Below are 21,231 nucleotides of genomic sequence, written 5' to 3'. Positions count from 1 at the left end.
CACCCAGCAAATTGGCTGCAGTTTTGTGGGCCGGCGATTTTAACATTCAAGCTTGTCCTACCATATATACTAATTCTTGTGGTTACTTGAATACCTATTCCACCACTGATGGTAATAAAGATGATATGTTACATTTTTCCCATTGCGAATATGGTACAATCCTCAACAGCTTAATGGCCAAATTCGATCTTGAGCTGTTGGATTGCACTTTAAACGAGGACCATCTTAAATGTCCCACATTCACTGGCAGGGAAGCTAGTACCAACATAGATCATATCCTACTCTCCAAGAATTGCCCTTATATGAACCTTTGGATATCCGAACAGGTAGTTAGTGACCATAACAGTATTTCCATAGTTCTGTTAGCCTGGGGAAACAGAATTACTAGCATTACCCATACAATCAATGATATCCTCCCCATTAGACCAAACGGTAGCAGACTTAAGTGGACTGGTCTGGACCCACAAAAGATCCAACGGGATGTGATTGGTAAATGCAGGGACAGTATTAATTACTGCCTCAGTGAGGAGGTTACCCCTGGACAGCTATGTATGGAATTTGATAACATAAATACTGTCATAAAAAATATCTTAACTAGGAACACCAAAGGTTCTAGGCAGAATGGTAAGAAGTGGTTCGACTCTGAATGCTCCAAGATTTTATCAAAATTAAAACTAGCACTAAGGACTAAACCTCGTAATCATTCTCTTGTCTGTAAACTACGCAAAGACTACAAACAAGCAATTCTTGCACAAAAAAAGGCACTGAGATCAGATGCTTGGGATAAATTAACCATGGCCAGTGAGTTGAATAACATCAAACTCTTTTGGGAAACTGTAAATAGCCCCTTTCTAAAAGAGGATTGCACCCCGGAGTTGACGTCCCATGTTAATTGCACTGAATGGATTGAGCACTTTTCAAAAATTTTTAACCCAGAACAGATTGTTTTAACTTTTCCTCTTTTAATAAATAATTTTACTTGGCCCCTATTATCACTATCAATTAGCGTTGAGGAGGTGCGTGTAGGTTTGTTAAATAGCAAAGGGGGAAAAGCCCCCGGCCCGGATGGTGTCCCGATTGACCTATACAAGGATGAAATGGATCTCTGGGCACCAATCCTTACAAGAATTTTTAATGCTGCCGCTACAGGTAATTTCCCTTTGTCATGGGCCGAATCTTTAATTGTCCCACTTTTTAAAAAGGGCTCGCGCTCGGAAGCATGCAATTATCGCCCTATTTCATTGCTTGATTCTTCAATAAAAGTACTAAGTAGGGTGCTTTTAAAAAGATTGGAGACATGGGCCGAAGAATCCAATGTACTGACTCCAGTCCAATATGGTTTTAGGAAGGGCATTGGGACCATTGAACAATGTGTTAACCTGGAATTACTTATTAACAAATATACAGTGGTAAAAGGGGGCAATTTGTTTTTATGCTTCGCCGACTTAAGCAGTGCGTTTGATTTGGTGGATCATTCGCTCCTCTGGTCGATACTACTGGAATCTGGGGCACCAAAGGAGATTGTGTTTTTCCTAGCTAGGATATATGAAAAACTCTCTTGTAGTGTGCGCTATGGTCCGATGGGTGAGCGAACCCCTTTTTTCGCTGTACGCAGGGGCATCAGACAAGGATGCGTATTGGCTCCCCTTTTATTTTCTCTTTTTATAAATCAAATTGCCGAGGTTTTAAATAATACCCCTGCTGATGCCCCCAAAATTGATAACACTGTCGTGCCCATTTTGTTATATGCGGACGATGCCGTCCTAATTTCACGCACTCCTCTGGGTTTACAACGTTTAATTGATGTTTTTACTGGTTTTATTAATGACAGGAAACTGCTGATTAACAAACTAAAAACTTTTACCATGATATGTGGACGTAAAATTAAATCATCACGGTCCTTTTATCTTGAAGGCTCGAAGATACAAGCGGTTGATACCTTTTGTTATTTAGGCATCAATTTTGATGCGAATGGCAAATGGTCCAACGAGCAAGGAAACATTGGTCACAAAATGACTAGGAATTCTAATGGCATTTTTCGTTTTGCCTCAAAAATAGGGGATTACAGAATAAAAGATATGTTAACCATATATAACGCAAGATGTGTCTCTTCGGCCTTATACGGAGCAGGTTTATGGGGCTATTCCCCAATGGCCCAATTGCAATCAAATGAAAATACATTCCTTAAACGTCTATTATGTGTCCCAGCTGCAGCCTCATCTGATTTAATTCACCGAGAAACAGGCCTTAATTATTTATCGGACCTGGCTGCATTACGCCCTTTACTATTATGGCGTTCAATATGGAACAAAGAGGAAACTGGGTTCACTCAGTCTGTAATTAAGGATTGTCTTAAACTGGATTTCCATCTTCGCATTCAATGGCTGAATTACATTATTTTTTGGTATAACATTTTATTTGGAATTAAGATCTCCAAAGATTCAGTTGGTGATATTCTACCTTCTAAGAAGGAAATTAAAGATACATTCCTTCTATATAAAACAGAAGAAAGGAATAAATTGATTAAGACCTATAAAACTTCTGTATTTTATAGGCAGCTTAACCTAAAAAAAGGCCTTCAGACATATTTGGTGGAAGTGACCAAGAAATCACACCGATATGTTCTTGTACGTTTAAGACTGGGTACTGTACACCATCTCGTATCATTCCCTGTGATTGGGGCTGGTTCTAGCAAAGTATGCCCATGTGACAATGTCTCCAAACAAAGTTGTTGCCATTTCCTGTTATTTTGTAAATTTTATATATTCTTGAGGAAATTTTATCTGAAACCGATCCTTTTAAAATATAACATTCGCTTAACAGCTGATGCTATGAACCTACTCTGTTCCTTAGAGAGTTGGGACATTTGTTTCCATGTAGCACTATATATTATAAAATGCAGAGCCGCTAGGAAATCCATAACTATCTGCTAATTGATAAATGTCAAATTGCATTTTACTTTGATGTTATAGTTATGTATAAGTCATTCATGGAATAACCTATTTTATGCATCAGTCACTTTACTATAATGAGTGGACTCATTTTTATGCACGAGTCACTTTATGTTAGCCATCTACTTCCCTCACATACATGGTTATAGCTATTGACAAAAGATTTTAAATGACTTAATTTTACATGTCTTATATGTATATTCTTGGATATATCAATTATGACTCACCATTCAATGCCAGTTAAGTTAGGGCTTGTATAGGAACAATTACCTGTCCATGATTTTGCCGAATTATATTTTATGTTATTTAATGTATTTTTTAACCTGTTCAGCTTATATGGTTGTATTTGTACAAACCGAATTAAAGCTTATTTGATTGATTGATTGATTGACTGGACACATCGAACTATATTGTTTAAGTCTGACTTTTGTCACACTACATGTTTACAACATCATCTGGGCTCGGAACTTCTAATACAAGGTTATGATTTCCCAAAAGAATCAAAAAGTGTTTTGATAATTGATGGAGTTCCAGTAGAATATAGTGATCTTTTAGATGTGTTTGATAAAAAACAGGCCAATACCTTGCCTCCCCATAGGGATTATGATTGTCAAATTGATTTGGTACCTGGAGCGACCTTACCATGCAGTCGCATCTATGCTTTAACGGAAAAGGAGAATGAGCATCTACGAGAATATCTAGATGAATACTTAGAGAATGGTTTTATAAGACATTCTAAGTCCCCAGTTTCTTCTCCTCTCTTTTTTATCCCTAAAAAAGGGGGGGAGTCACTTACGTGCATTGACTATCGTGCCATCAACAATGTGACAGTGAAAAATAGGTATCCATTACCATTGATACCAACTCTGCTTGACCAAATTAAAGATGCTACCATTTATACTAAACTGGATCTGCGGGGAGCATACCATTTGGTAAGAGTCCGAGAGGGCGATGAATGGAAGACGGCCTTCCGTACTAAATTTGGTTTATATGAATACCAGGTCATGCCCTTCGGACTATGCAATGCCCCTGCGGCATTTCAGTTTTTTATAAATGAGGTTCTGAGAGACTTTTTAGACATATGTTGTGTTGTTTACATAGACGACATACTTATTTATTCAAGGAATAAGTCTGAACATGTAAAACAGGTGAGAGACATTCTTCAACAGCATTTGCAAAATTCCTTATTTGTAAAATTGGAAAAAAGCATGTTCCATGTAACGACAGTAGACTTTTTAGGTTATATCCTCAGTCCTTCAGGAATTGAAATGGATCCAAAAAAGATTCAAGCAATGACAGAATGGCCTAGTCCCACAACAGTCAAACAGGTGCAAAGTTTCTTGGGATTTGCCAATTTTTATAGGCGTTTCATTGACAATTTTTCCAAAATAATCACCCCAATCACAACATTATTGAGAAAAAATACCAAATTCGAATGGTCTATGGAGGCAGAATCAGCCTTTCAGGCATTGAAAGACCAGTTTACAAAGGCCCCTGGTTTGAAACATCCAGATCCAACTCAGCCTTTCATAGTTGAAGCGGATGCCTCACAATATGCTTTAGGAGGTATTTTATCTCAAAGGCACAAGAGCACAGGTCAGATGCACCCTATTGCGTATTATTCTAGGAAATTGTCGCCCACTGAACAAAATTATGCCATAGCTGATTGGGAATTGTTGGCTATAAAAGCTGTATTTGAAGAATGGCGTCATTATCTGTTAGGGGCCAGACACCCTGTAACTATATACACAGATCATCGGAATTTACAATCTTTGAAATCTGTCAAAGCTTTGTCTGCTTGTCAGCTGCGCTGGACACTGTTCTTTAATGATTATGACTTTATCATCACTTATCGCCCAGGAAAAGAAAATAACAAAGCGGATGCTTTATCTCGCATTGGTATAAGTGATGAAATTAATACAAGACAAGAAAAGATACAACCAATTATTCCTACTGAACGTTTTCACATCGGACTTATAGACACTAATGTGTTAACAGATGTTTCAGCGGCACTTAAAACTCAATCTAGAGAAGAGTGGAGTAACAAACATCCTTTATTACAATGGAAAAACGACTTATTGTATATGAATGATCAAGTCTATGTGCCCACTGAGTCTATTCAAAAACGTGTTTTGGAAACATATCATGATTCTTTGTTGTCCGTTCACCCTGGAGTCACTAAAATGTATCAGTTAATCAAAAGAAAATTCTGGTGGCCTACAATGTTCAAAGATATTCAAGGTTATGTTAATACTTGCAATATTTGCATTCAAAACAAAACACCTCCTCACGCCCCCAGTGGATTGCTTTTGCCTTTACCTTTACCGCCCCAACCATGGCACACTGTTTCTTTGGATTTTATAGTAGAGTTACCTCGTACTAAAGCTGGTTTCACTACAATTTTAACTGTTATAGACCAGTTTTCACGAGAAGCTCATTTTATTCCACTGAAGAAACTCCCCTCTGCAATTGAGTTGGCTAATATCTTTGTCAAAGAAATAGTGAAATTACATGGAATACCATCTATTGTGCTTTCGGACAGAGGCCCCCAATTCATTTCGCACTTTTGGCGACATTTAGGAAAATCTTTGAACATGGAAGTGCGTACCTCATCCAGTTACCATCCTCAAACAGATGGTTTAACTGAACGCACGAATCAAACTATTGAACAATTTTTAAGAAGTGTGCTAACCACTTGTGACCAAGAATGGTCAGATATTTTGTGGGCCATGGAATTTGCTTACAACAATTCAGAACATTCTGCTATAGGAATGTCTCCTTTTTTCTGTAATCATGGTTTCCATCCCAAAGATACCATGGAGTTAGGGAAAATAACAAATGAAATTCCGTCTGTCACGGATTTTGTAACCCAATTAGTGACAATTCAACAACAAGCACAATTATCTCTAGCACAAGCAAAAGAAAGTCAAAAAAGATTTGCTGACAAACATAGGACAAAACCTCCTCATTATGCAGTTGGTGACAAAGTTTGGTTGTCTACTAAACACTTAAGAATTAAAAGTCATAAAGCTTTTCGTCCTTGCTTTATTGGCCCTTTTGTCATGGGAAAAGTCATTAATCCTGTCAGTGTGAAACTGTCTCTTCCATCTAAATATCAGTTTCATCCAGTCTTTCATGTTTCATTAGTAAAACCATTTAATCCTGAAACTAGACTTATAGCTTGTCCATCAGCTATTGAGGTAGACGGAGTTCCGGAGTTCGAAATAAAAGCAGTTCTTGATTCTAAACGCATTAAGAATAAATTGTTTTATCTAGTAGACTGGAAAGGATATGGCCCCGAAGAGCGTTCATGGGAACCTCTTGCCAATTTACAAAACGCTCCAAAAGTCTTAAAACGATTTCATGTTCGTTATCCTGAGAAACCAAACCCAGTTCCTAGAATTTTAGGGGGGATTCTACGAGGGGGTACTGTCATGAACCCACGTTCTTAAAACAAAAGATGTAAAATACTCGTAGTAAAAAACCCACCCCTATCCCGTGCATCCTGCACTCCAAGTGGAAATTGTAATGTGTGTTCGTGGTTTTGTATAAGAATTATGTATTCATAAGTATCACAAATGAGAACGAGATGGATGTATAATGTATATTGGTTTTATCAATGTTTGTTGGAAGTTCTGATCGATGTTTAAGCTCCGCTCACAAGCTGTGGGTGGATACATGTAAGGCAGCGCATTGCGAGAGATATGGAAGGAGCAGGGAAGCACTCACTTTCAGGTGCTGCTTTGCTCAGGTTCAGCAATAGAGAAAGAGGCATCACGAAAGACATTTACTCGTTTCCAGGCTGGCTCGCGCTGTGTGAAACAGAACACAGCGGGAGCACGTTCTACACGCACTTGTTCCTACGGACGTCTCTGGGTGTGGCTGAAGTATTTAAAGCCACACCCAGACTCTGGAAGGTGCTTAGCCTTCCGGATCTTCGCCAGGAAACATCGCGCTAAACTCGTCACGCTTCAGAGCATCACTTACCTTCATTTCGCCACTCCTGCGTCCTGATTCTTCATTTCGCCACTCCCGCTTCCTGAATCTTCAATTTCTCGGCGAGATGAGACCTGAAAGAGAGCAAGGAAAATTAAGCTAAGTGCACATTCTTATTTCTTCAGGCGCCCACCGCAAGAAAGAGTCTTAAGAAATGCTAACAATTTTTGGACACACTTTTGTTTGTTAAGGAACATAAGAACCAAGACTGTTGACAAGTAAAGCATTCAGAACTTAAAAAGCTACAGAAAAATGTAACAAATATTTAGACCTCAAAGAAAACCTGCTTAAGGGTGGCAACAGAGTGTTGTATATGTGTTGCTATGTTTTATCCCCTTTTAACTTAGAAAAGCTTGTCTAGAGGAATAAAAGAAACAAAAGGTTACAGAAGTTAGTGAAAAGGGGCATAGGGGAACCTAAGTGCGAGGAGTAGCTCTGTTGATTTGAAGTGCAGAAATACTAATAGAGATCTTATGTTGTTTGCTCTCAGATTTACTACATCTTACTGCTTAATCAACACACATCTAAGCAGAGAACAGGGAAAAGACATCGGACTCCCTCCATCTGACAACACCTTTAAAACACCAGATGTTCCTCACGACAACTTCCTGGACGCGAAGCCCTACTCTGTAGATCGCAGGTAGGAATCTTTGTCGCTGTAAAAGTAAATCTAACAGAACTAAAAGTATCGTTGTAAGAAAGACTAGATTTACGTTTTGAAGAATCTTCTTTGCTAAGGAATCTTCTTGTTGCCTCACAGGTCGACTACAGGAACTTCATTAGCGTCAGATTCCAGCCCTCCTCCCTAATCCCTATAGTCAACCCGCAGTGTGTGCTTGTTATCTCGGGTTGCTGAATAGAGTTACAGGGAGTTTGGCCCATAGCGTCTCTGCGAAACATTACCAAGCACCTTACAGGTAAGAGTTTGGAGAACTCAGGTAAGAGTGCTTGGTATACCTGACACTGAGGGTATGAAGAGTCTTAGTCGAAGAGACAGATTTTGAGTCCCTTTCTGAAGTCAGCGAGTGAAGGGGAGGTTCGGAGGTGGAGTGGGAGGCCATTCCAGGACTTGGCGGCGAGGTAGGAAAAGGAATGGCCTTCACTGCGGCTTTCCAGTTGTGGGGGACATGTGTGAGAGCGAGGGAGATGGATTGAAGTTGTCTGTTTGGCTAGTGGAAGGTCAGGAAGGTCTGACAGTGGTTGATGTAGGAGGGTCCAACATTGTGGAGGGCATTCTAGGCGTGTGTCACCAGATTGAACTGGCATCTCTTCTGGACGGGCAGCCAGTGGAGGCTTCTGAGGTGGGGGTGATGCTGGTTTGTTTGGGGAGGTCGAGGATGAGTCTGGCTGCAGTGTTCTGTATGGTCTGTAGTCGTTAGAGGAGATGGGTGGTGGTTCCAGCATAGAGTGCATTTTCGTAGTCCAGTTGGCTGGTGACAAGGGCTTGAATCACCATATTCCTGATGCTGAAGGGGGTCCACCTGAAAATCTTACGAAGCATCCGGAGGGCGTGGAAACAGGATGAGGCTACTGTGTTGGTCTGTCACTTTATGAGAGAGAGTACTGTCCAGGATGATGCTGAGATTGTGGGCGTGGTTGGTTGGGGCAGGTGAGGGTCAGAGTGCTGTGGGCCACTAGGTGTTGTCTCATGAGGAGGTGTTCCTTTCGAAGATGAGCACTTCCATCGTGTCTGGATTCATCTTTAGGCAGTTGGATCTTATCCAGTCAGCGACGTTAGTCATGGTGTTCGGGAAGTTGGACCAGGTAGAGGTGGTGTCTGCCGTGAGAGATAGGATTAGTTGGGTATCATCAGCGTATGAGATGATATTTAGTCCCTGGGTGCGGATGATATCGTCCAATACACTTTTGAAGAGTGTAGCGTTGAAGGAGGATCCTTGGGAGATGCTGCAGATGATGTTCTTTGGTTTGGAGATGAAGGGTGCTAGGAAGATTCTCTTTGTGCGTCCTGTGAGGAAGGAAGTGATCCAATTGAGCGTGTTTCCTCTGATGGCGACGTGGTGGAGTCTGGTGATGAGGGTGTGGTGGGATACGGCACACCATCATTTCAGTATCATCTAGAACTGGTCAGACACAGACTTCACACACTAGACAGAAGTATCTAACCATCATGAGTATAGCATGGCTTCAAGGCACTTAGCTGGAAAAGCATGGTGAACTCAGTGGTATAGTCATGCACCACACTAAAATAAATCCTAGAAATGTGCCTATAATATTAGCTTATATCAGATAATATTTGCGTAAATGTAACATACCCTCACATACACATTGCGCCCTAAGAAACCAAACTGGCTTCTGATGCTTACATAAAAAGGACTGTATTGTGGCCGAGCCAAGGACATCTTATCTCTCTCGAAAAACTCTTAAACAGAAATCCCTTCAGCACACCCACCCATACACGTGAAACACCACAATGATCTTCCTTGATAAACTTGACTTTCACACTATGTCAGCTTTCCTGTGGTAGGTGACAGTTAGGGTGCTCCTGGACAGGGCCCACTCAGTTAGGAAATTTACCCTTTGGGACCTCCCGGCTTTTAGAGCCCTGAGAGAATCTGTGGATCTTTCGGCCTGGAGGGTCGGAGGCTGTGAGACATTGGAGGACTTGTCCTCAAACAAAGAATGTATCACTTTTGAGGTGGTACAGGAAAGCTTTCATATAGGGCTGGACCAATTATTGCAGCATGCCAGTACAGCAGCCATAGTCCAAGATATATGGCCCACACTTCCAGTGGCCCCAGCTACTTCAATGACCTTCAAAGGCCTTTTGGAGTTGGTTGGGGGCAGCCATCTGGTCTCCGTCTTATACAAGGCCATAAAAAGCCGATCGTAGGTAGGTTCCATTCTCTGCATGGGAAGCCTGAGAGGTTGACCTGGGGGTGCAGCTCAGGTATGCCCAGTGAAGAAGAATGTGTGCCTTGGTGAAGATTGTGTCGAGCAATGCACAAATTAAACGTATACACTTTCACTTTCTGCACCGTACACATGCTACTCCCTTTCTACTTCATAAAATTAACCCTAATAGGTTGGATTCCTGCCTCAGGTGCTGGGCACCTGTGGCCTCATTTTTGCATCTGGCCTGGTATTGCACCAATGTTAATGAATATTGGTTGAAAGTGTTGGCCCGAGGGAAGACTGTGGTACAGATTCTTGTGGACACGGACTCCGCAGCCTGTCTGTGGGGAGACCTCCGTAGGCAGAGAGTACAGAAAATGGCCTTTAAATTCCTGCACCTGATTTTATTACTGGCCAAGCGACGGGTGGCAATCACATGGATGGGTCAGCGAGGACAGACTATGCAGTGGTGGGTGGCAGATGTGGCAGAGTGGGCCGTAGCTGAGGAAATGTGTCTGAATCAGTGCAGGCGCAATGATAAGGCTGAGGTAGACCTGGGCGTGTGGGTGGGACTCCTGGCCAGATTTATGGAGGCAGTGGGCACTGGATCATCCTCATCCAGGGAAGACGAGGAGTCACTTGTCACGGTTGACGGCTGAATTGATTATCTGCTTTGATATTTGTGGAAGGAATTGGGGGGGATACTTGGTTATTGTTCAGGACAGTTATGCAAACATGCATGCTTGACATGTCATTATTGTGATAAAGTAATGATCCTACAGTTTGAACCTTCTCTACCTGTGACTTGGTTGATGATGGAATTTGGTTATGTAACAGTTGGTTCTTGTTTGCACCATTAAAAATAATAAAATATGTCTTAAAAAAACATGTAAAGAATGTCAAATCCAAGCACCGAACTGTGGGCTGATTCAAGAAGGGGAAATTAGACTAGACTTTAGATATAAACTTAGACTTTAGGTCTAAGTGTAGAACTGCAGTCTACGTTTAGATCTAAAGCCTAAAATTAGACTTCAGGTCTAAGTTTACCTTTGTGAATTGGGTCCAAAGTCTCTACTAAATACACCAAACCAAACACACTAGACTCTTTCAAAAAATGGTTCCCCGAGCCCGGTTTATGGCCGTTCCTCGTGTGCATAAAATGGCGCCTGTATAAATAATGTGCTTCCATGGCATAGCAATTCTGGTTGGTGCTGTACGAATGTGAAAAACATAACTCAGGAGCAGAAGGTTCTAGCATTCTGGTGTCTTACCAGTCCGTACCCAACGTCATGTGTCTGTGGCAAGGGGTATCACAAGTAGGCCGGCAGGGACTCAAAATCTGCAAAATGAATGCCACTGTCTTGTGATGCAACGCTTGGGGTCACTGCAGCGTCGATATGATTTCACCCTAGTGCAGGGCCGGCTTTAGGGTGGTGCGACCCGTGCCACTGCACCGGGTGCTGGCTTCCTGGGGGCGCCGTGTTTGCAAGTTTATTATGTTTTTGAAGCATCTGCTGCAGCGTTTCTTTCCCACGGCAATTACCAGGCCTCACATAAATGTCAAGAAAACTTGTGTGATTAATTAACTTTATGGAGAGAGATCACGGTTTTGTAAAGTTGAGGTTTTGACTTGGGTGAAGTTAGTGCAGAGGGTTAATATGCCTGCTGCAAAGAACGTGTACCAAGTAGATTACAGAGTTCGTATGATGTAAACAGAACAGCAGGTTACTGCTTTTAAAAGAGACATCCTTTTGTTACATGCAATTTATAACTTAAAGTCCTAATATAGAATAGTGAGCTATTAACTTTCATCCCAGAACTGCATACACACTACAAAGTATACATTTGAACATTGATTAATGTTGCAAAAAGGGTTAATTTGGCTAGAAATCGATTCTTATTATTAAAGAAAACTCCCAACTATGCTGTTTCTTTTTCGACTCTGAGTTTGTGCTTCTCCACACCAAGCACTCTTAAACTATACTGCCTACCAGTATGGATGACATGTGACTCCTACACTTTCAGTCCTTTGGCTTATATAACATTTCCTATACACTGATTTACACACGTATGATTGATTGTCTCTGTGTAATGTGTGTGTGATGCAAAGTGCTTGGACACCCTACACTGGTATGAGTGGCGCTATATAACTAATTCAATGCATCTGAGAGACTGTGGTTATGGTGACTTGGTCACTGTTAAAGGGTGCTAGTGAGAGAATCTCTGATGGAGGTGGTCATTGGGGGGGCGCCAACTAACATTGTCGCACAGGGCGTCACCAGCACTAAAGCCGGCCCTGCCCTAGTGTGCTCTCTTTGTAGGGAGGACACCATGTAACGAATTGCAGGAGTCCCTCGCCCAGAACTGTACTATCTTGTCTACACCCTTGGACCAGTCCTAAATATTGCAATAGGTTTTTAGCACAAGAGAGCACCCCTCTTTCCCGCACCAATAATTATTTCATCTCCTTAGAACAATGCAAGTTCAGGAAACGCGGAAGAAGCTTTATAATCCAGAAGCTGGCAGTAGGCCCACCACTCACCATGCCCAGGGAGAGCCGGGCTTCCTGTTCCCTCCCAGAATCCTTCACCGCCTCTGCCTTGAGAGCCAAAGACATCTGGAGGGAGGTGGAGGAATCACCAGGGCCCTCCGTGCCAGATGCCAGGTGCATCTAAACAAAATGGCATCCCGCAGTTACAAGGAGCTGCTAATTAAGTTAGCCACAGGAAGTCAGGCCTGTCTCGGGAAGCCATTCCTGTGGGGGTTTAAAGGGCAAGCTGACAGAGCTGAAACGCTAAGGCTCGCTGCTCCACAGTACTGCTCGGGTACTGGGACAATGCAGGGTAACCACAGCGGCAGTCTGCGGGGCAAAGCTAGCATTGCATGTCAGAGCACAATCCTAAACCAGCACAGACAAAGCCAATCGGTCTGGCTTTATGTGCCAATACAAGTGAACACTGGCGTTCACAAATGCTGTTTGCATGTGTATCCACAAACACTTTGCCTGCCCTTATGGCTTTGTAAATGCTGGGGAGAATGTAGCAAAAAAAGGCTTGTATCCTCTATGGAAAGCATAGGCAATAAAGCAGTGAAGGTGAAAAAGAAGTGAACAGCTTGATGATTGAGTCTACTTTTCAGATTGAAACACCAAATAGTCAATAGCAGGAGTGGAGAGACTGCCAGCATGGGAGTGTTCTATGCATGGCAATTGAACAAGTTTCCCTGCCCTGAGTGCCCAACTACATGTATATGTAGTATCTGGACTTTTATTTTTGCCCTAGCATCATGCTAATTTAAACATGTAAATGTATACAAAAGTGAATGATGGAATGCTTGAATTTATCTCGGCCATGGGCAGTCGCTCGTGCCGTATTCCAGTCCATCGTTAATTTGCACACCATGTCACTTCAGTTTGGATTCAGCAATATGCAAATCAGTCTTGACTCTGCTCCAATGGGAATAGTCCAGCCTAAACTGCTGAGCCAGGTCTACCCTGAACCGGAACACAAGCAACCTGGGACTGGTTTTGACCTTATTATCTCATCAGCCAGGTATCGCTTGGTTCCAGTAACACATTGTGTCCTGGACCCACGTCTGGGGATTACTGTCCCACTTAGGCTGGATTGTTCCCATGAGGAGCAGGTTCAAGACTGATTTGCATAGACTGGATCCAAACTGAAGTGGCATTGTGGGTGAAAAATGATGGTTAGGGATGTGGCCCGATCGATTGTCAGTGGCTGAGATTAATTCAAGCATTCCATCCATCACCTTGTTGCTGTTGTTGCAGTTGCCCTATATATGACAAGTATGCCTAGACGTCGGTCTCATACCCATTGTGCCACTGGACTCATGCTATTCCTGGCTGATGAGCTGTTATCAGGGTGAAACTGGTTATAGGCTGCTTGTATTCCGGTCCAGGGAAGACCATTCTTGGCATTTCAGGCTGGACTGTTCCCATTAGGAGCAGGGTCAAGGCTGATTTGCATATGGCTGGGTCTATACTGAGGTGATAAGGTGGGCGAAAATGATGGACTGGGACGGGGCCCTGAGCGACTGCCAGTGGCTGAGATTAATTCAAGCATTCCATCCATCACCTTGTTGTTGCAATCTAAACATGCATCCACAGACTGAGGCCTGTCCCTGACAATGAAAGGTCCTGGATGTGACCTATGACCTGGAGGGGCGCACCAAACGTGCCCTTTTAGTAGACTGTGGGCTACTGTTCCTGTCCCAGGTATAGTGTAAGAGCAAGGTCAGTAGCAAAACGTATTTTTGCAGAATGATAGTGTAACAAGACCTTCTAACCTGTGTCACTGAGAGTGGGGTTTACAGTCACCCCTTATTTAAAGTTCTGTTGTTATGTGCATGCACACAACGTTGGACTGGCCTCCTGTGTGCATGTCAAGAGTGTGTGAGTGTGTGCGGCACATGCACATTGTTAGAGCTCGGTGTATGAGTGAGGCTAAGTGCTGTGGTCACTGTGATCCATGTTGAATATCCCTGGCTTAGTACAAGATGGAGGATGAGAACAGCTTCCCCACACATTGGTAGTGCACTGTCTGCATTCCTGTGACTGGAGGGTAGAAATCCAGACAGTGAAGTAAGGACGATGGAGACAAGGCTACCTTAAGAAACTCCATGAGGATTTTTATTAGCTAATGGATGCCGATTAGCTCATTCTGGCGGTTATGTGGGAGTACCCAAATAGCCCTATTGTAACCTGGGTACAGGCACGATGGCCCAGATTCTCAAATGTTTAGCATCGGGTTGTTACTTTTGTAATGCTAAACCAACGCTAAACCTTTTTTGGGATTCACAAACCAAACCAAATTAGTATTTGCTTTGGTTTCTATGGAAACGTAACACAGAGCAGCGCAAAACGCTGCTTTGGAATACTTTGCGTCAAGGGGGCGTTACATGGGTGGTACATGGGCGTACCAGTGCTACCACCCATGCTTTCTGACCCTGTTCTCAAACATCAGTTGAAAGAGTTTAGCGCTAAAAATTAACGCCGCTGAAAAGCAGGCGTTAAATAGAGAATCTTTTTAATTTCTCTGTGCTTATCTGACTTTACATGTGTGCTGCATTGTGCAGCACACATATAAAGTAGGAAAAGCTTTTTCGCTTGTCTAAGCATAGTATTTTGTACAGGAAGGATACCCTTCCTGTACATTACCTATGCTAGACTCACACACACCCTAGGGCTATGGCGCTAAGGTGTGTTCTTGGCACCCAGCAGTTGAAATCAGCACTGGCGCTAGGGAGAAGCAAGAAGAGATCCATTTCTATGTGAATATGGCGCTATCCTGCTCATTCCCTGTCACGCAATACAGCGCAGCATCTTTGGATGCTGCGCTGTATGCCTGTCAGCTTTCAGAATCTGGGCCTATGGTCTAAGAAAGGTTTTCTCTAGGGATGAATTATTCTAATTGGCTCAAACTTTTCCTAGTTTGCCTTGCATTCTTACTCATCTTTGAAATCAGAAGGTGTACTCCATAGTGATTCATTCTTCATTTCATTCATTATTCACATTTTGACAAATTGTGCATAAGAATATAATAATCGTATTTAACAGTCTTTATATTTAATTTCTTGGAAAGTTCTGAAGGGGTCCAATTTTATCTTAAGTTCAAGATACCCCGCATGAGCAGTGGTACCGGTGGACAGAGGTGAGTCGTTATGGCCGAGAGTGTGGAGCTGACTCCTGGTCAGGGGATGTGTGATATTTAGTGTGAATGTGTCTGTTATCCGATGGGGGTGTGTGCCGTGGGGCGGGCCCCCCGCACACACCCCCCCCACAAGTTGAGGGAGGGTCTTGCCTGTCCATTTAGTCCCCCCCCTTTCGTGCTGCGTGGACCGGCCTTTCTCCTTCCCCTACCGGGAGCTGGGGGGGTTTTGACCTCTGCCCTGGCCCGCCCCTTCTTTTCCCCCCCCCAAGGATATGCTCTGAGTCCCCCCCAGACTAAGATTGTTTTCTTCGTGGCATAGTTGGGTAAGGAGGGTGGGTTCCGGGTGGGATGTGGGATGGGGGTCAGTTGAGCGGGCACTGCTCCCTTTGGGCACGATAGGTTGGAGGCGAGGAATGTACTGCATAACACTGTGTGGAACTGATGGCCTCCTTATTTGTATTGTGATATTCTGGATAAGCTTCGATGACAACACCACATGGGGCACAGCGGTAGTATAATGCCTGCATTGTATCCTGAGCTCTCTGTATAACTAAAATGCTCAATGTAATGTGTACTACGATGCACCCCCACTTGAAAATCCCAATAAAGTTGTTTTAAAATAAAAAAAATAAAAAAATAAAAATAAATAAAAAAATAAATAAATAAAAAAAAAAAAAGTTCAAGATACCCCTATGAGTGTGTCCACCGGAATATTCCAAAAGGCTAATATTGCTTGGTAGTTTTATCTTCTATTGTGATGAAAGGATGCTGTTCTTCCTTTAACTGGATGGGATCTCTTGAATGAACAGTCAACGCCTTTTCACCTTATCATTCTGGCCTCCTCAGTATAAAATACAAGAGCGTGAATCAAAAACCTAAAAAATACATAGATGAATCCTTTGAGGGTCTGCATAAATATCACCATTAAAAAGTATTAGACTAATATTTACAAATGGCTCTATTGCATCTGTCTTAAACGCATCAATTTAGGGCCAGATGCATCAAAGGGATTTGTCCATTCTGTGTCTATGGGGAAATGTGTTCATGCATATGGCCTTCAGCCAAAATTATAACACCAGTGGGATCTGTCTACATCAGAACCATGAGATCTTTATTGATTTAATTATCATACATTTAGTATGATGCTACCGTTTAGTTGCATATTTTTAATAATTTATTTATACGTTTTATATAGCTCAAACATGACGCTTGTGGGAATCAGAGCGATTTACAAATGTTCAGCAGACAGGAAGAGAAATCAACAGTATCATCAAGGATGTAACTGGGTGTGACCAAATCCACAAAGAGACCCACCTCGGGGTCCAAAAGAGTAGAGTTTGTGCGCTCTACAGCAGAAATGTGTGCATCAGTATCACTTTGACTTCTTTCTTGAAAGGAGCAGGTAAGTGGTTCAGCGCAGATTTCAGGAGGAAGGGCATATCAGATTCTCGGGCAATACCTTAGAAGGCTCGGTGATATGTTTTCTTTTTGTAGAATTTCAATGGTGTCAGCAGTAGGGTACTAGTGCCCCTAGATGCTCTACAGCCACCTGATAGATCCAGTTTTTGTGCAAGTTGTCTTGGAGTGTTGAAGTGCAGGGCTTTGTGGATCATGCAGGCAATTTTTAAATGCATCCTTGCCTCATATGGGAGCCAGTTTAGAGATGTCATGACAGTCTTGATGTGATTGTTTCTTTTAGATCCTGTGATAAGCCTAGCAGCAGATCCTTACTGGCACCAGCATAGATCTAGGAAAGCCGCGGAGGGTTGCACTTCCATAGTCCAACCTAGGAATCGCTAGGGCTTGAACAACTGACTTGAAGTCATCACGGGGAGGAAGGGTTTTATTTTTCTTAAAATATCCATGTGGAAGTTCGCTCCTTTGGTGGCAGAGCTGATTTGCTTCTGCCTGTTCATGTCTTTATCCAGAGTTACCCCCATAGATCTCATTAAATCTATAATAGAGCTGTGAGTTATTTTAACCATTCTGCGATGTATAGTGAGTGTTTGGGAGAGGCAATTAAGTGGAATTTCATTTTGTGAGCATTTTAAAAAAATATTTTTTTTTCAGTTCTCATCAAGCAACAGGCAGTGGCACTAATAGAGGCTCAGCTCCTCACCCTCTATGACATAATCCTGAGCAAGACCTTATCCACCATAAATTAGTTTGTCGTGATGGCTCTGGGAGTATTTAGGTATTGGTTTTCAGATCTTAATCATTGGACTGTTCCCTGGATATTTTTAAATCTTTCCCATTTCTACCCTTCCACCACTTTTGCAATGGTTCCCACATTGCTGCCCTCTTTTGGGTAAGAGTACTACATCGAGCCTACTAATCCGTTAGACCGACAGTGCACATTCTATCATGGTTGGGGGCAGAGGTGATACCCATTTCAAGCAAATTTATCTTCTTGCCAATAAATTAAAGTGAAAATAAGTTTTCTCAATCTCCTATACACGTTAATGATAACACCTTCATCCTCCATCACACCAAAAATCACCAATGCAAAGCTTACCTTTATTTCTTTATCTGACATCTCTGACAGAGCCTTACCCACTTCTTCCCAGAAAAGCTGGATGGCGGAACACTGCACAAACATATGCACATTAACAGCAAGATCAAGCTCTGAGAATGGACCTTTCATCAAAAGTTTTGAAAATACTCTGTGAAGCATTGTTTTTGGGGTGAGATGAGCGTCATGGTGGCTCATCGATCCGGGGAGGGGGGTGCTAATATGAGGCATGAAAGGCAGGCGCTCCATAGCTGTCTGCAAACCAGTTTCGATCTTTCTTCTCTTTTCTGTGAAGAAGGAGGAGAAATACTCGCAGTTTGACTGAGGGTTAGACCCTATAGGGGAAGGGTTGGATTGCTTGTTGAATTGTACCTTGACAAGTTCAAACAGTTTTTTAGGATGATTTCTGTAGGAAAGTAGTACCTGCTTCTTATGGTTACCCCCACCTTTTGCTGATGTTACACTGTTTTGGCCTAGTCTGACTGGGATCCTGCTATCCAGGACCCCAGTCTATCTGCTTTCTCCTGTAAAATTGATATGCATGTACTTTAGGTACACTCCAGATTGGATTCTGGGGTACCCTTATCAGTCTCTGGTATATGGTACCACCATGTACCCAGGGCATAGGTACCCCAGAGGCCTCCCATGGGCTGAAGCACATATTATGCCACCTATGAGAGGCCATCCAAATTGACACGACCAGCCTGCTACAGCAGACTGTGTAAGCTGGTGCTTGCACCACTTACTTAAGATATAGGTTCACTATATCTATTTAAATCACTACACTTAAATACCTATCAGTCACCCCTATGGCAGGCCTTAACAATCCTGAAGGCAGGATGCTGGGTTTTACGTGAGAGGGTGCCTATGCATGAGCAGATCCCCTCTGCAGCCTTCGGAGGCCATTCTCCGGGGTTGTCTGTGATGCAGCCAGACATATATGTTTAAGTGCATTATAACCTCGCGGTAAATGCTAACTTTAAAACGGCTGCTTAGAAACATGCTGTGTTTGGAGTCAAACACCTTGGAATCATACCTCCATGCCAATGACTGGTGTGTGAGGTATGATTCCACCCTTCCAAAGGGACATATGTGAGTCACCGGTATACCCGGTACCAACTTTCTTGACCTGGGCAGCACAAAATGGATTCTGCCAGCCACAGACACGATTCTGTTCTCCTGCTGCTGAGCCAAGCTCGCGCAGAGGAAGGCATGACAATAGGCATCCTGTCACAGTGAGGTGTAACCACCTCCCAGACAGGATTTAGAGTACTGGGGTTGGGTGGGTGCACTCTTAGAGTGCCAGAAAGTCTGCACTGGGGTCACATTTGGTGTCCCTGTGCATAGTCCAGCTCAAACCAGTTCTAGGAGCCATTTGCTCCTGCTCTGAAGTGAAACTGGGCAAAGGACATGGGTGTAGCCACCCCTCTGTCCTGCCCCTCCCCTAGGAGGGTCCACAGAATCTTTCCAACCCCTTCCCATGGGTATAAAGTGGGTTACCTGGCTACAGGACTTTAGATTTTACCTGGACAAGATTCTGCTAAGAAGAAACCAAGTACTTTGACTGCCTGCACTACGCTGTACGACTGAAGAATCTCCCTTGGAGTAAAGGAGTTACTCCCCTGCAAAAGCAGGCACCTAAACGTATCTGACCAGTTTGCTTCTCCCAAGCTCCTGAGGGCTCCGAAGATTTTAGCACAGGAGCCGGGTTTCTGAAAGTCCCTGAGGTCGATCTGCCCTCTCAGTGATTCTGAGACCAGTATCCCTCGCGGGGACAGAGCAACCCTGTGCACTGCGTACATTTGCAGTTGCATATGCTTAGTGATAATTCCTGAGCCTGTGCTTCGGACTCTGTGTAGTCCTGACCCCAAGCAGTATTTGCACTGAGGATTTCCGGCCTCCACTCCACGAGTGTCCTGTGGGCTGGTGCTTTGCAGACATGCTTGAGGTCTCCTCGCGATCCCTGGCCGTTGGCCTGTGGGTCCTGGCGAGGGTCCCCGTGTAAATTCTTGGACTTACCTGGTTGCTCCGGATGTGCCCTGACTCTTCATTGCTTGGAGAGTCCCCTGGACCTTGCTTTTCCACACTGTAACCTGTTTCCTCTGACCGCGTGGGTTGCAGTTGCCAAGGCTTGTTGGTGCTCTAGCCGGATATTGCCCCCTCAGCTCTCTATATCCTTCGTGGGACAGCTCACTTCCGGACTCCTGTTGTCCTCGACGTCTCCTGGTCCCCATGACTGCAGAGTCAAGCATCCCTTCTTCACTCCTGAAGCACTCGACATCGGTGGACATTCAACTACCGAGACCCTGGTCACCTGAAGTGACCCAGACTCTGTCCCTTCTGCTTTCAGGTTCTTCTCACCATGAATCCAGGCTTGGATTCCCACGGACATTCTTTGCCCTCCTGGCAGCAGGACTTCTTTGCAGCTCTCCATTGAAAATGACGAAGGTTTCAGACACCACTTGACCCCTATGCACCCGGATCCTCTGGGATAGGTAACATGGGTACTTCGGTACTCACTGTTGGGTTGGCCTTAGAACCTCCTATGTTCCAAAGGATTTGCTCGAAGTCCTCTTAGAAGTGTCCTTCACTTGTAAATTTCCAACAGCGACTTTCCCATGGAGTTGTACGGAGCACGCGTCTGTGTTTCCTCACTGCACCCGTCCTCCATGGGCTCCCTGTATCACTCCTCTGGGTGGTTCCTTGGGGTCCCAGCGATTCTACGTGCTCTAGGCACTGTGTCTAGTTAAGCCGTTGTTGTTATACCCTTTTTATTAGTATATGGTTTGGTCTCCCCCTGGAGCAAGCTGTGTATTTTGCTATTTACAAATGTTCTATTGATTCAGTATTGTGTGCTTTGTGCCCTAATCTCGTATAGAGACTAGCAGAGAGTGTTATATTACTAAATACATATTTTTATATAAACACTGTGTGGTTCTCCTTTTATTTAGTCATTTAGGAGGTGATATTCTGGTAAAACAATCTGCTTTACCTTCCTTCAAGATCAAGCCTGAAGGCTGCTCTCCATAGCTACCACTAGGATAGCTTTCAATAATTATCTTTGACCTCAGACATCATAAGGGTCGTGTGGCCTGGTACAAGGTGTCAACTTTAATTAGTGGACAGCATATACCAACCCACCTTCTCACATTGGTGTGCAGCGGTCGGGATTCAAGCTTGCTATTGTTTTACCAGATAAATCTCATTGAATGATTAACTGAAAACAACTAAGTATTGGGTACATATAATA

At 43.4% G+C, this 21,231-nt stretch overlaps 1 long non-coding RNA gene across 1 annotated transcript in view; it reads right to left on the bottom strand.

The window, feature by feature from the left end:
* The window catches only part of LOC146832831 (uncharacterized), a 374,586-nt gene that overhangs the window by 126,687 nt on the left and 226,668 nt on the right, over positions 1–21,231 (bottom strand). The window contains exon 3 of the long non-coding RNA XR_014960457.1: positions 6,939–7,021. This is a non-coding gene — a long non-coding RNA (uncharacterized LOC146832831). The remainder of the gene's footprint in view (positions 1–6,938; positions 7,022–21,231) is intronic.

Source organism: Triturus cristatus, chromosome 4_2 (assembly GCF_964204655.1).
Source record: "Triturus cristatus chromosome 4_2, aTriCri1.1, whole genome shotgun sequence".
NCBI classification, from domain to species: Eukaryota; Metazoa; Chordata; class Amphibia; order Caudata; family Salamandridae; genus Triturus; species Triturus cristatus.
This window is presented reverse-complemented; position numbering and strand designations above follow the sequence as displayed.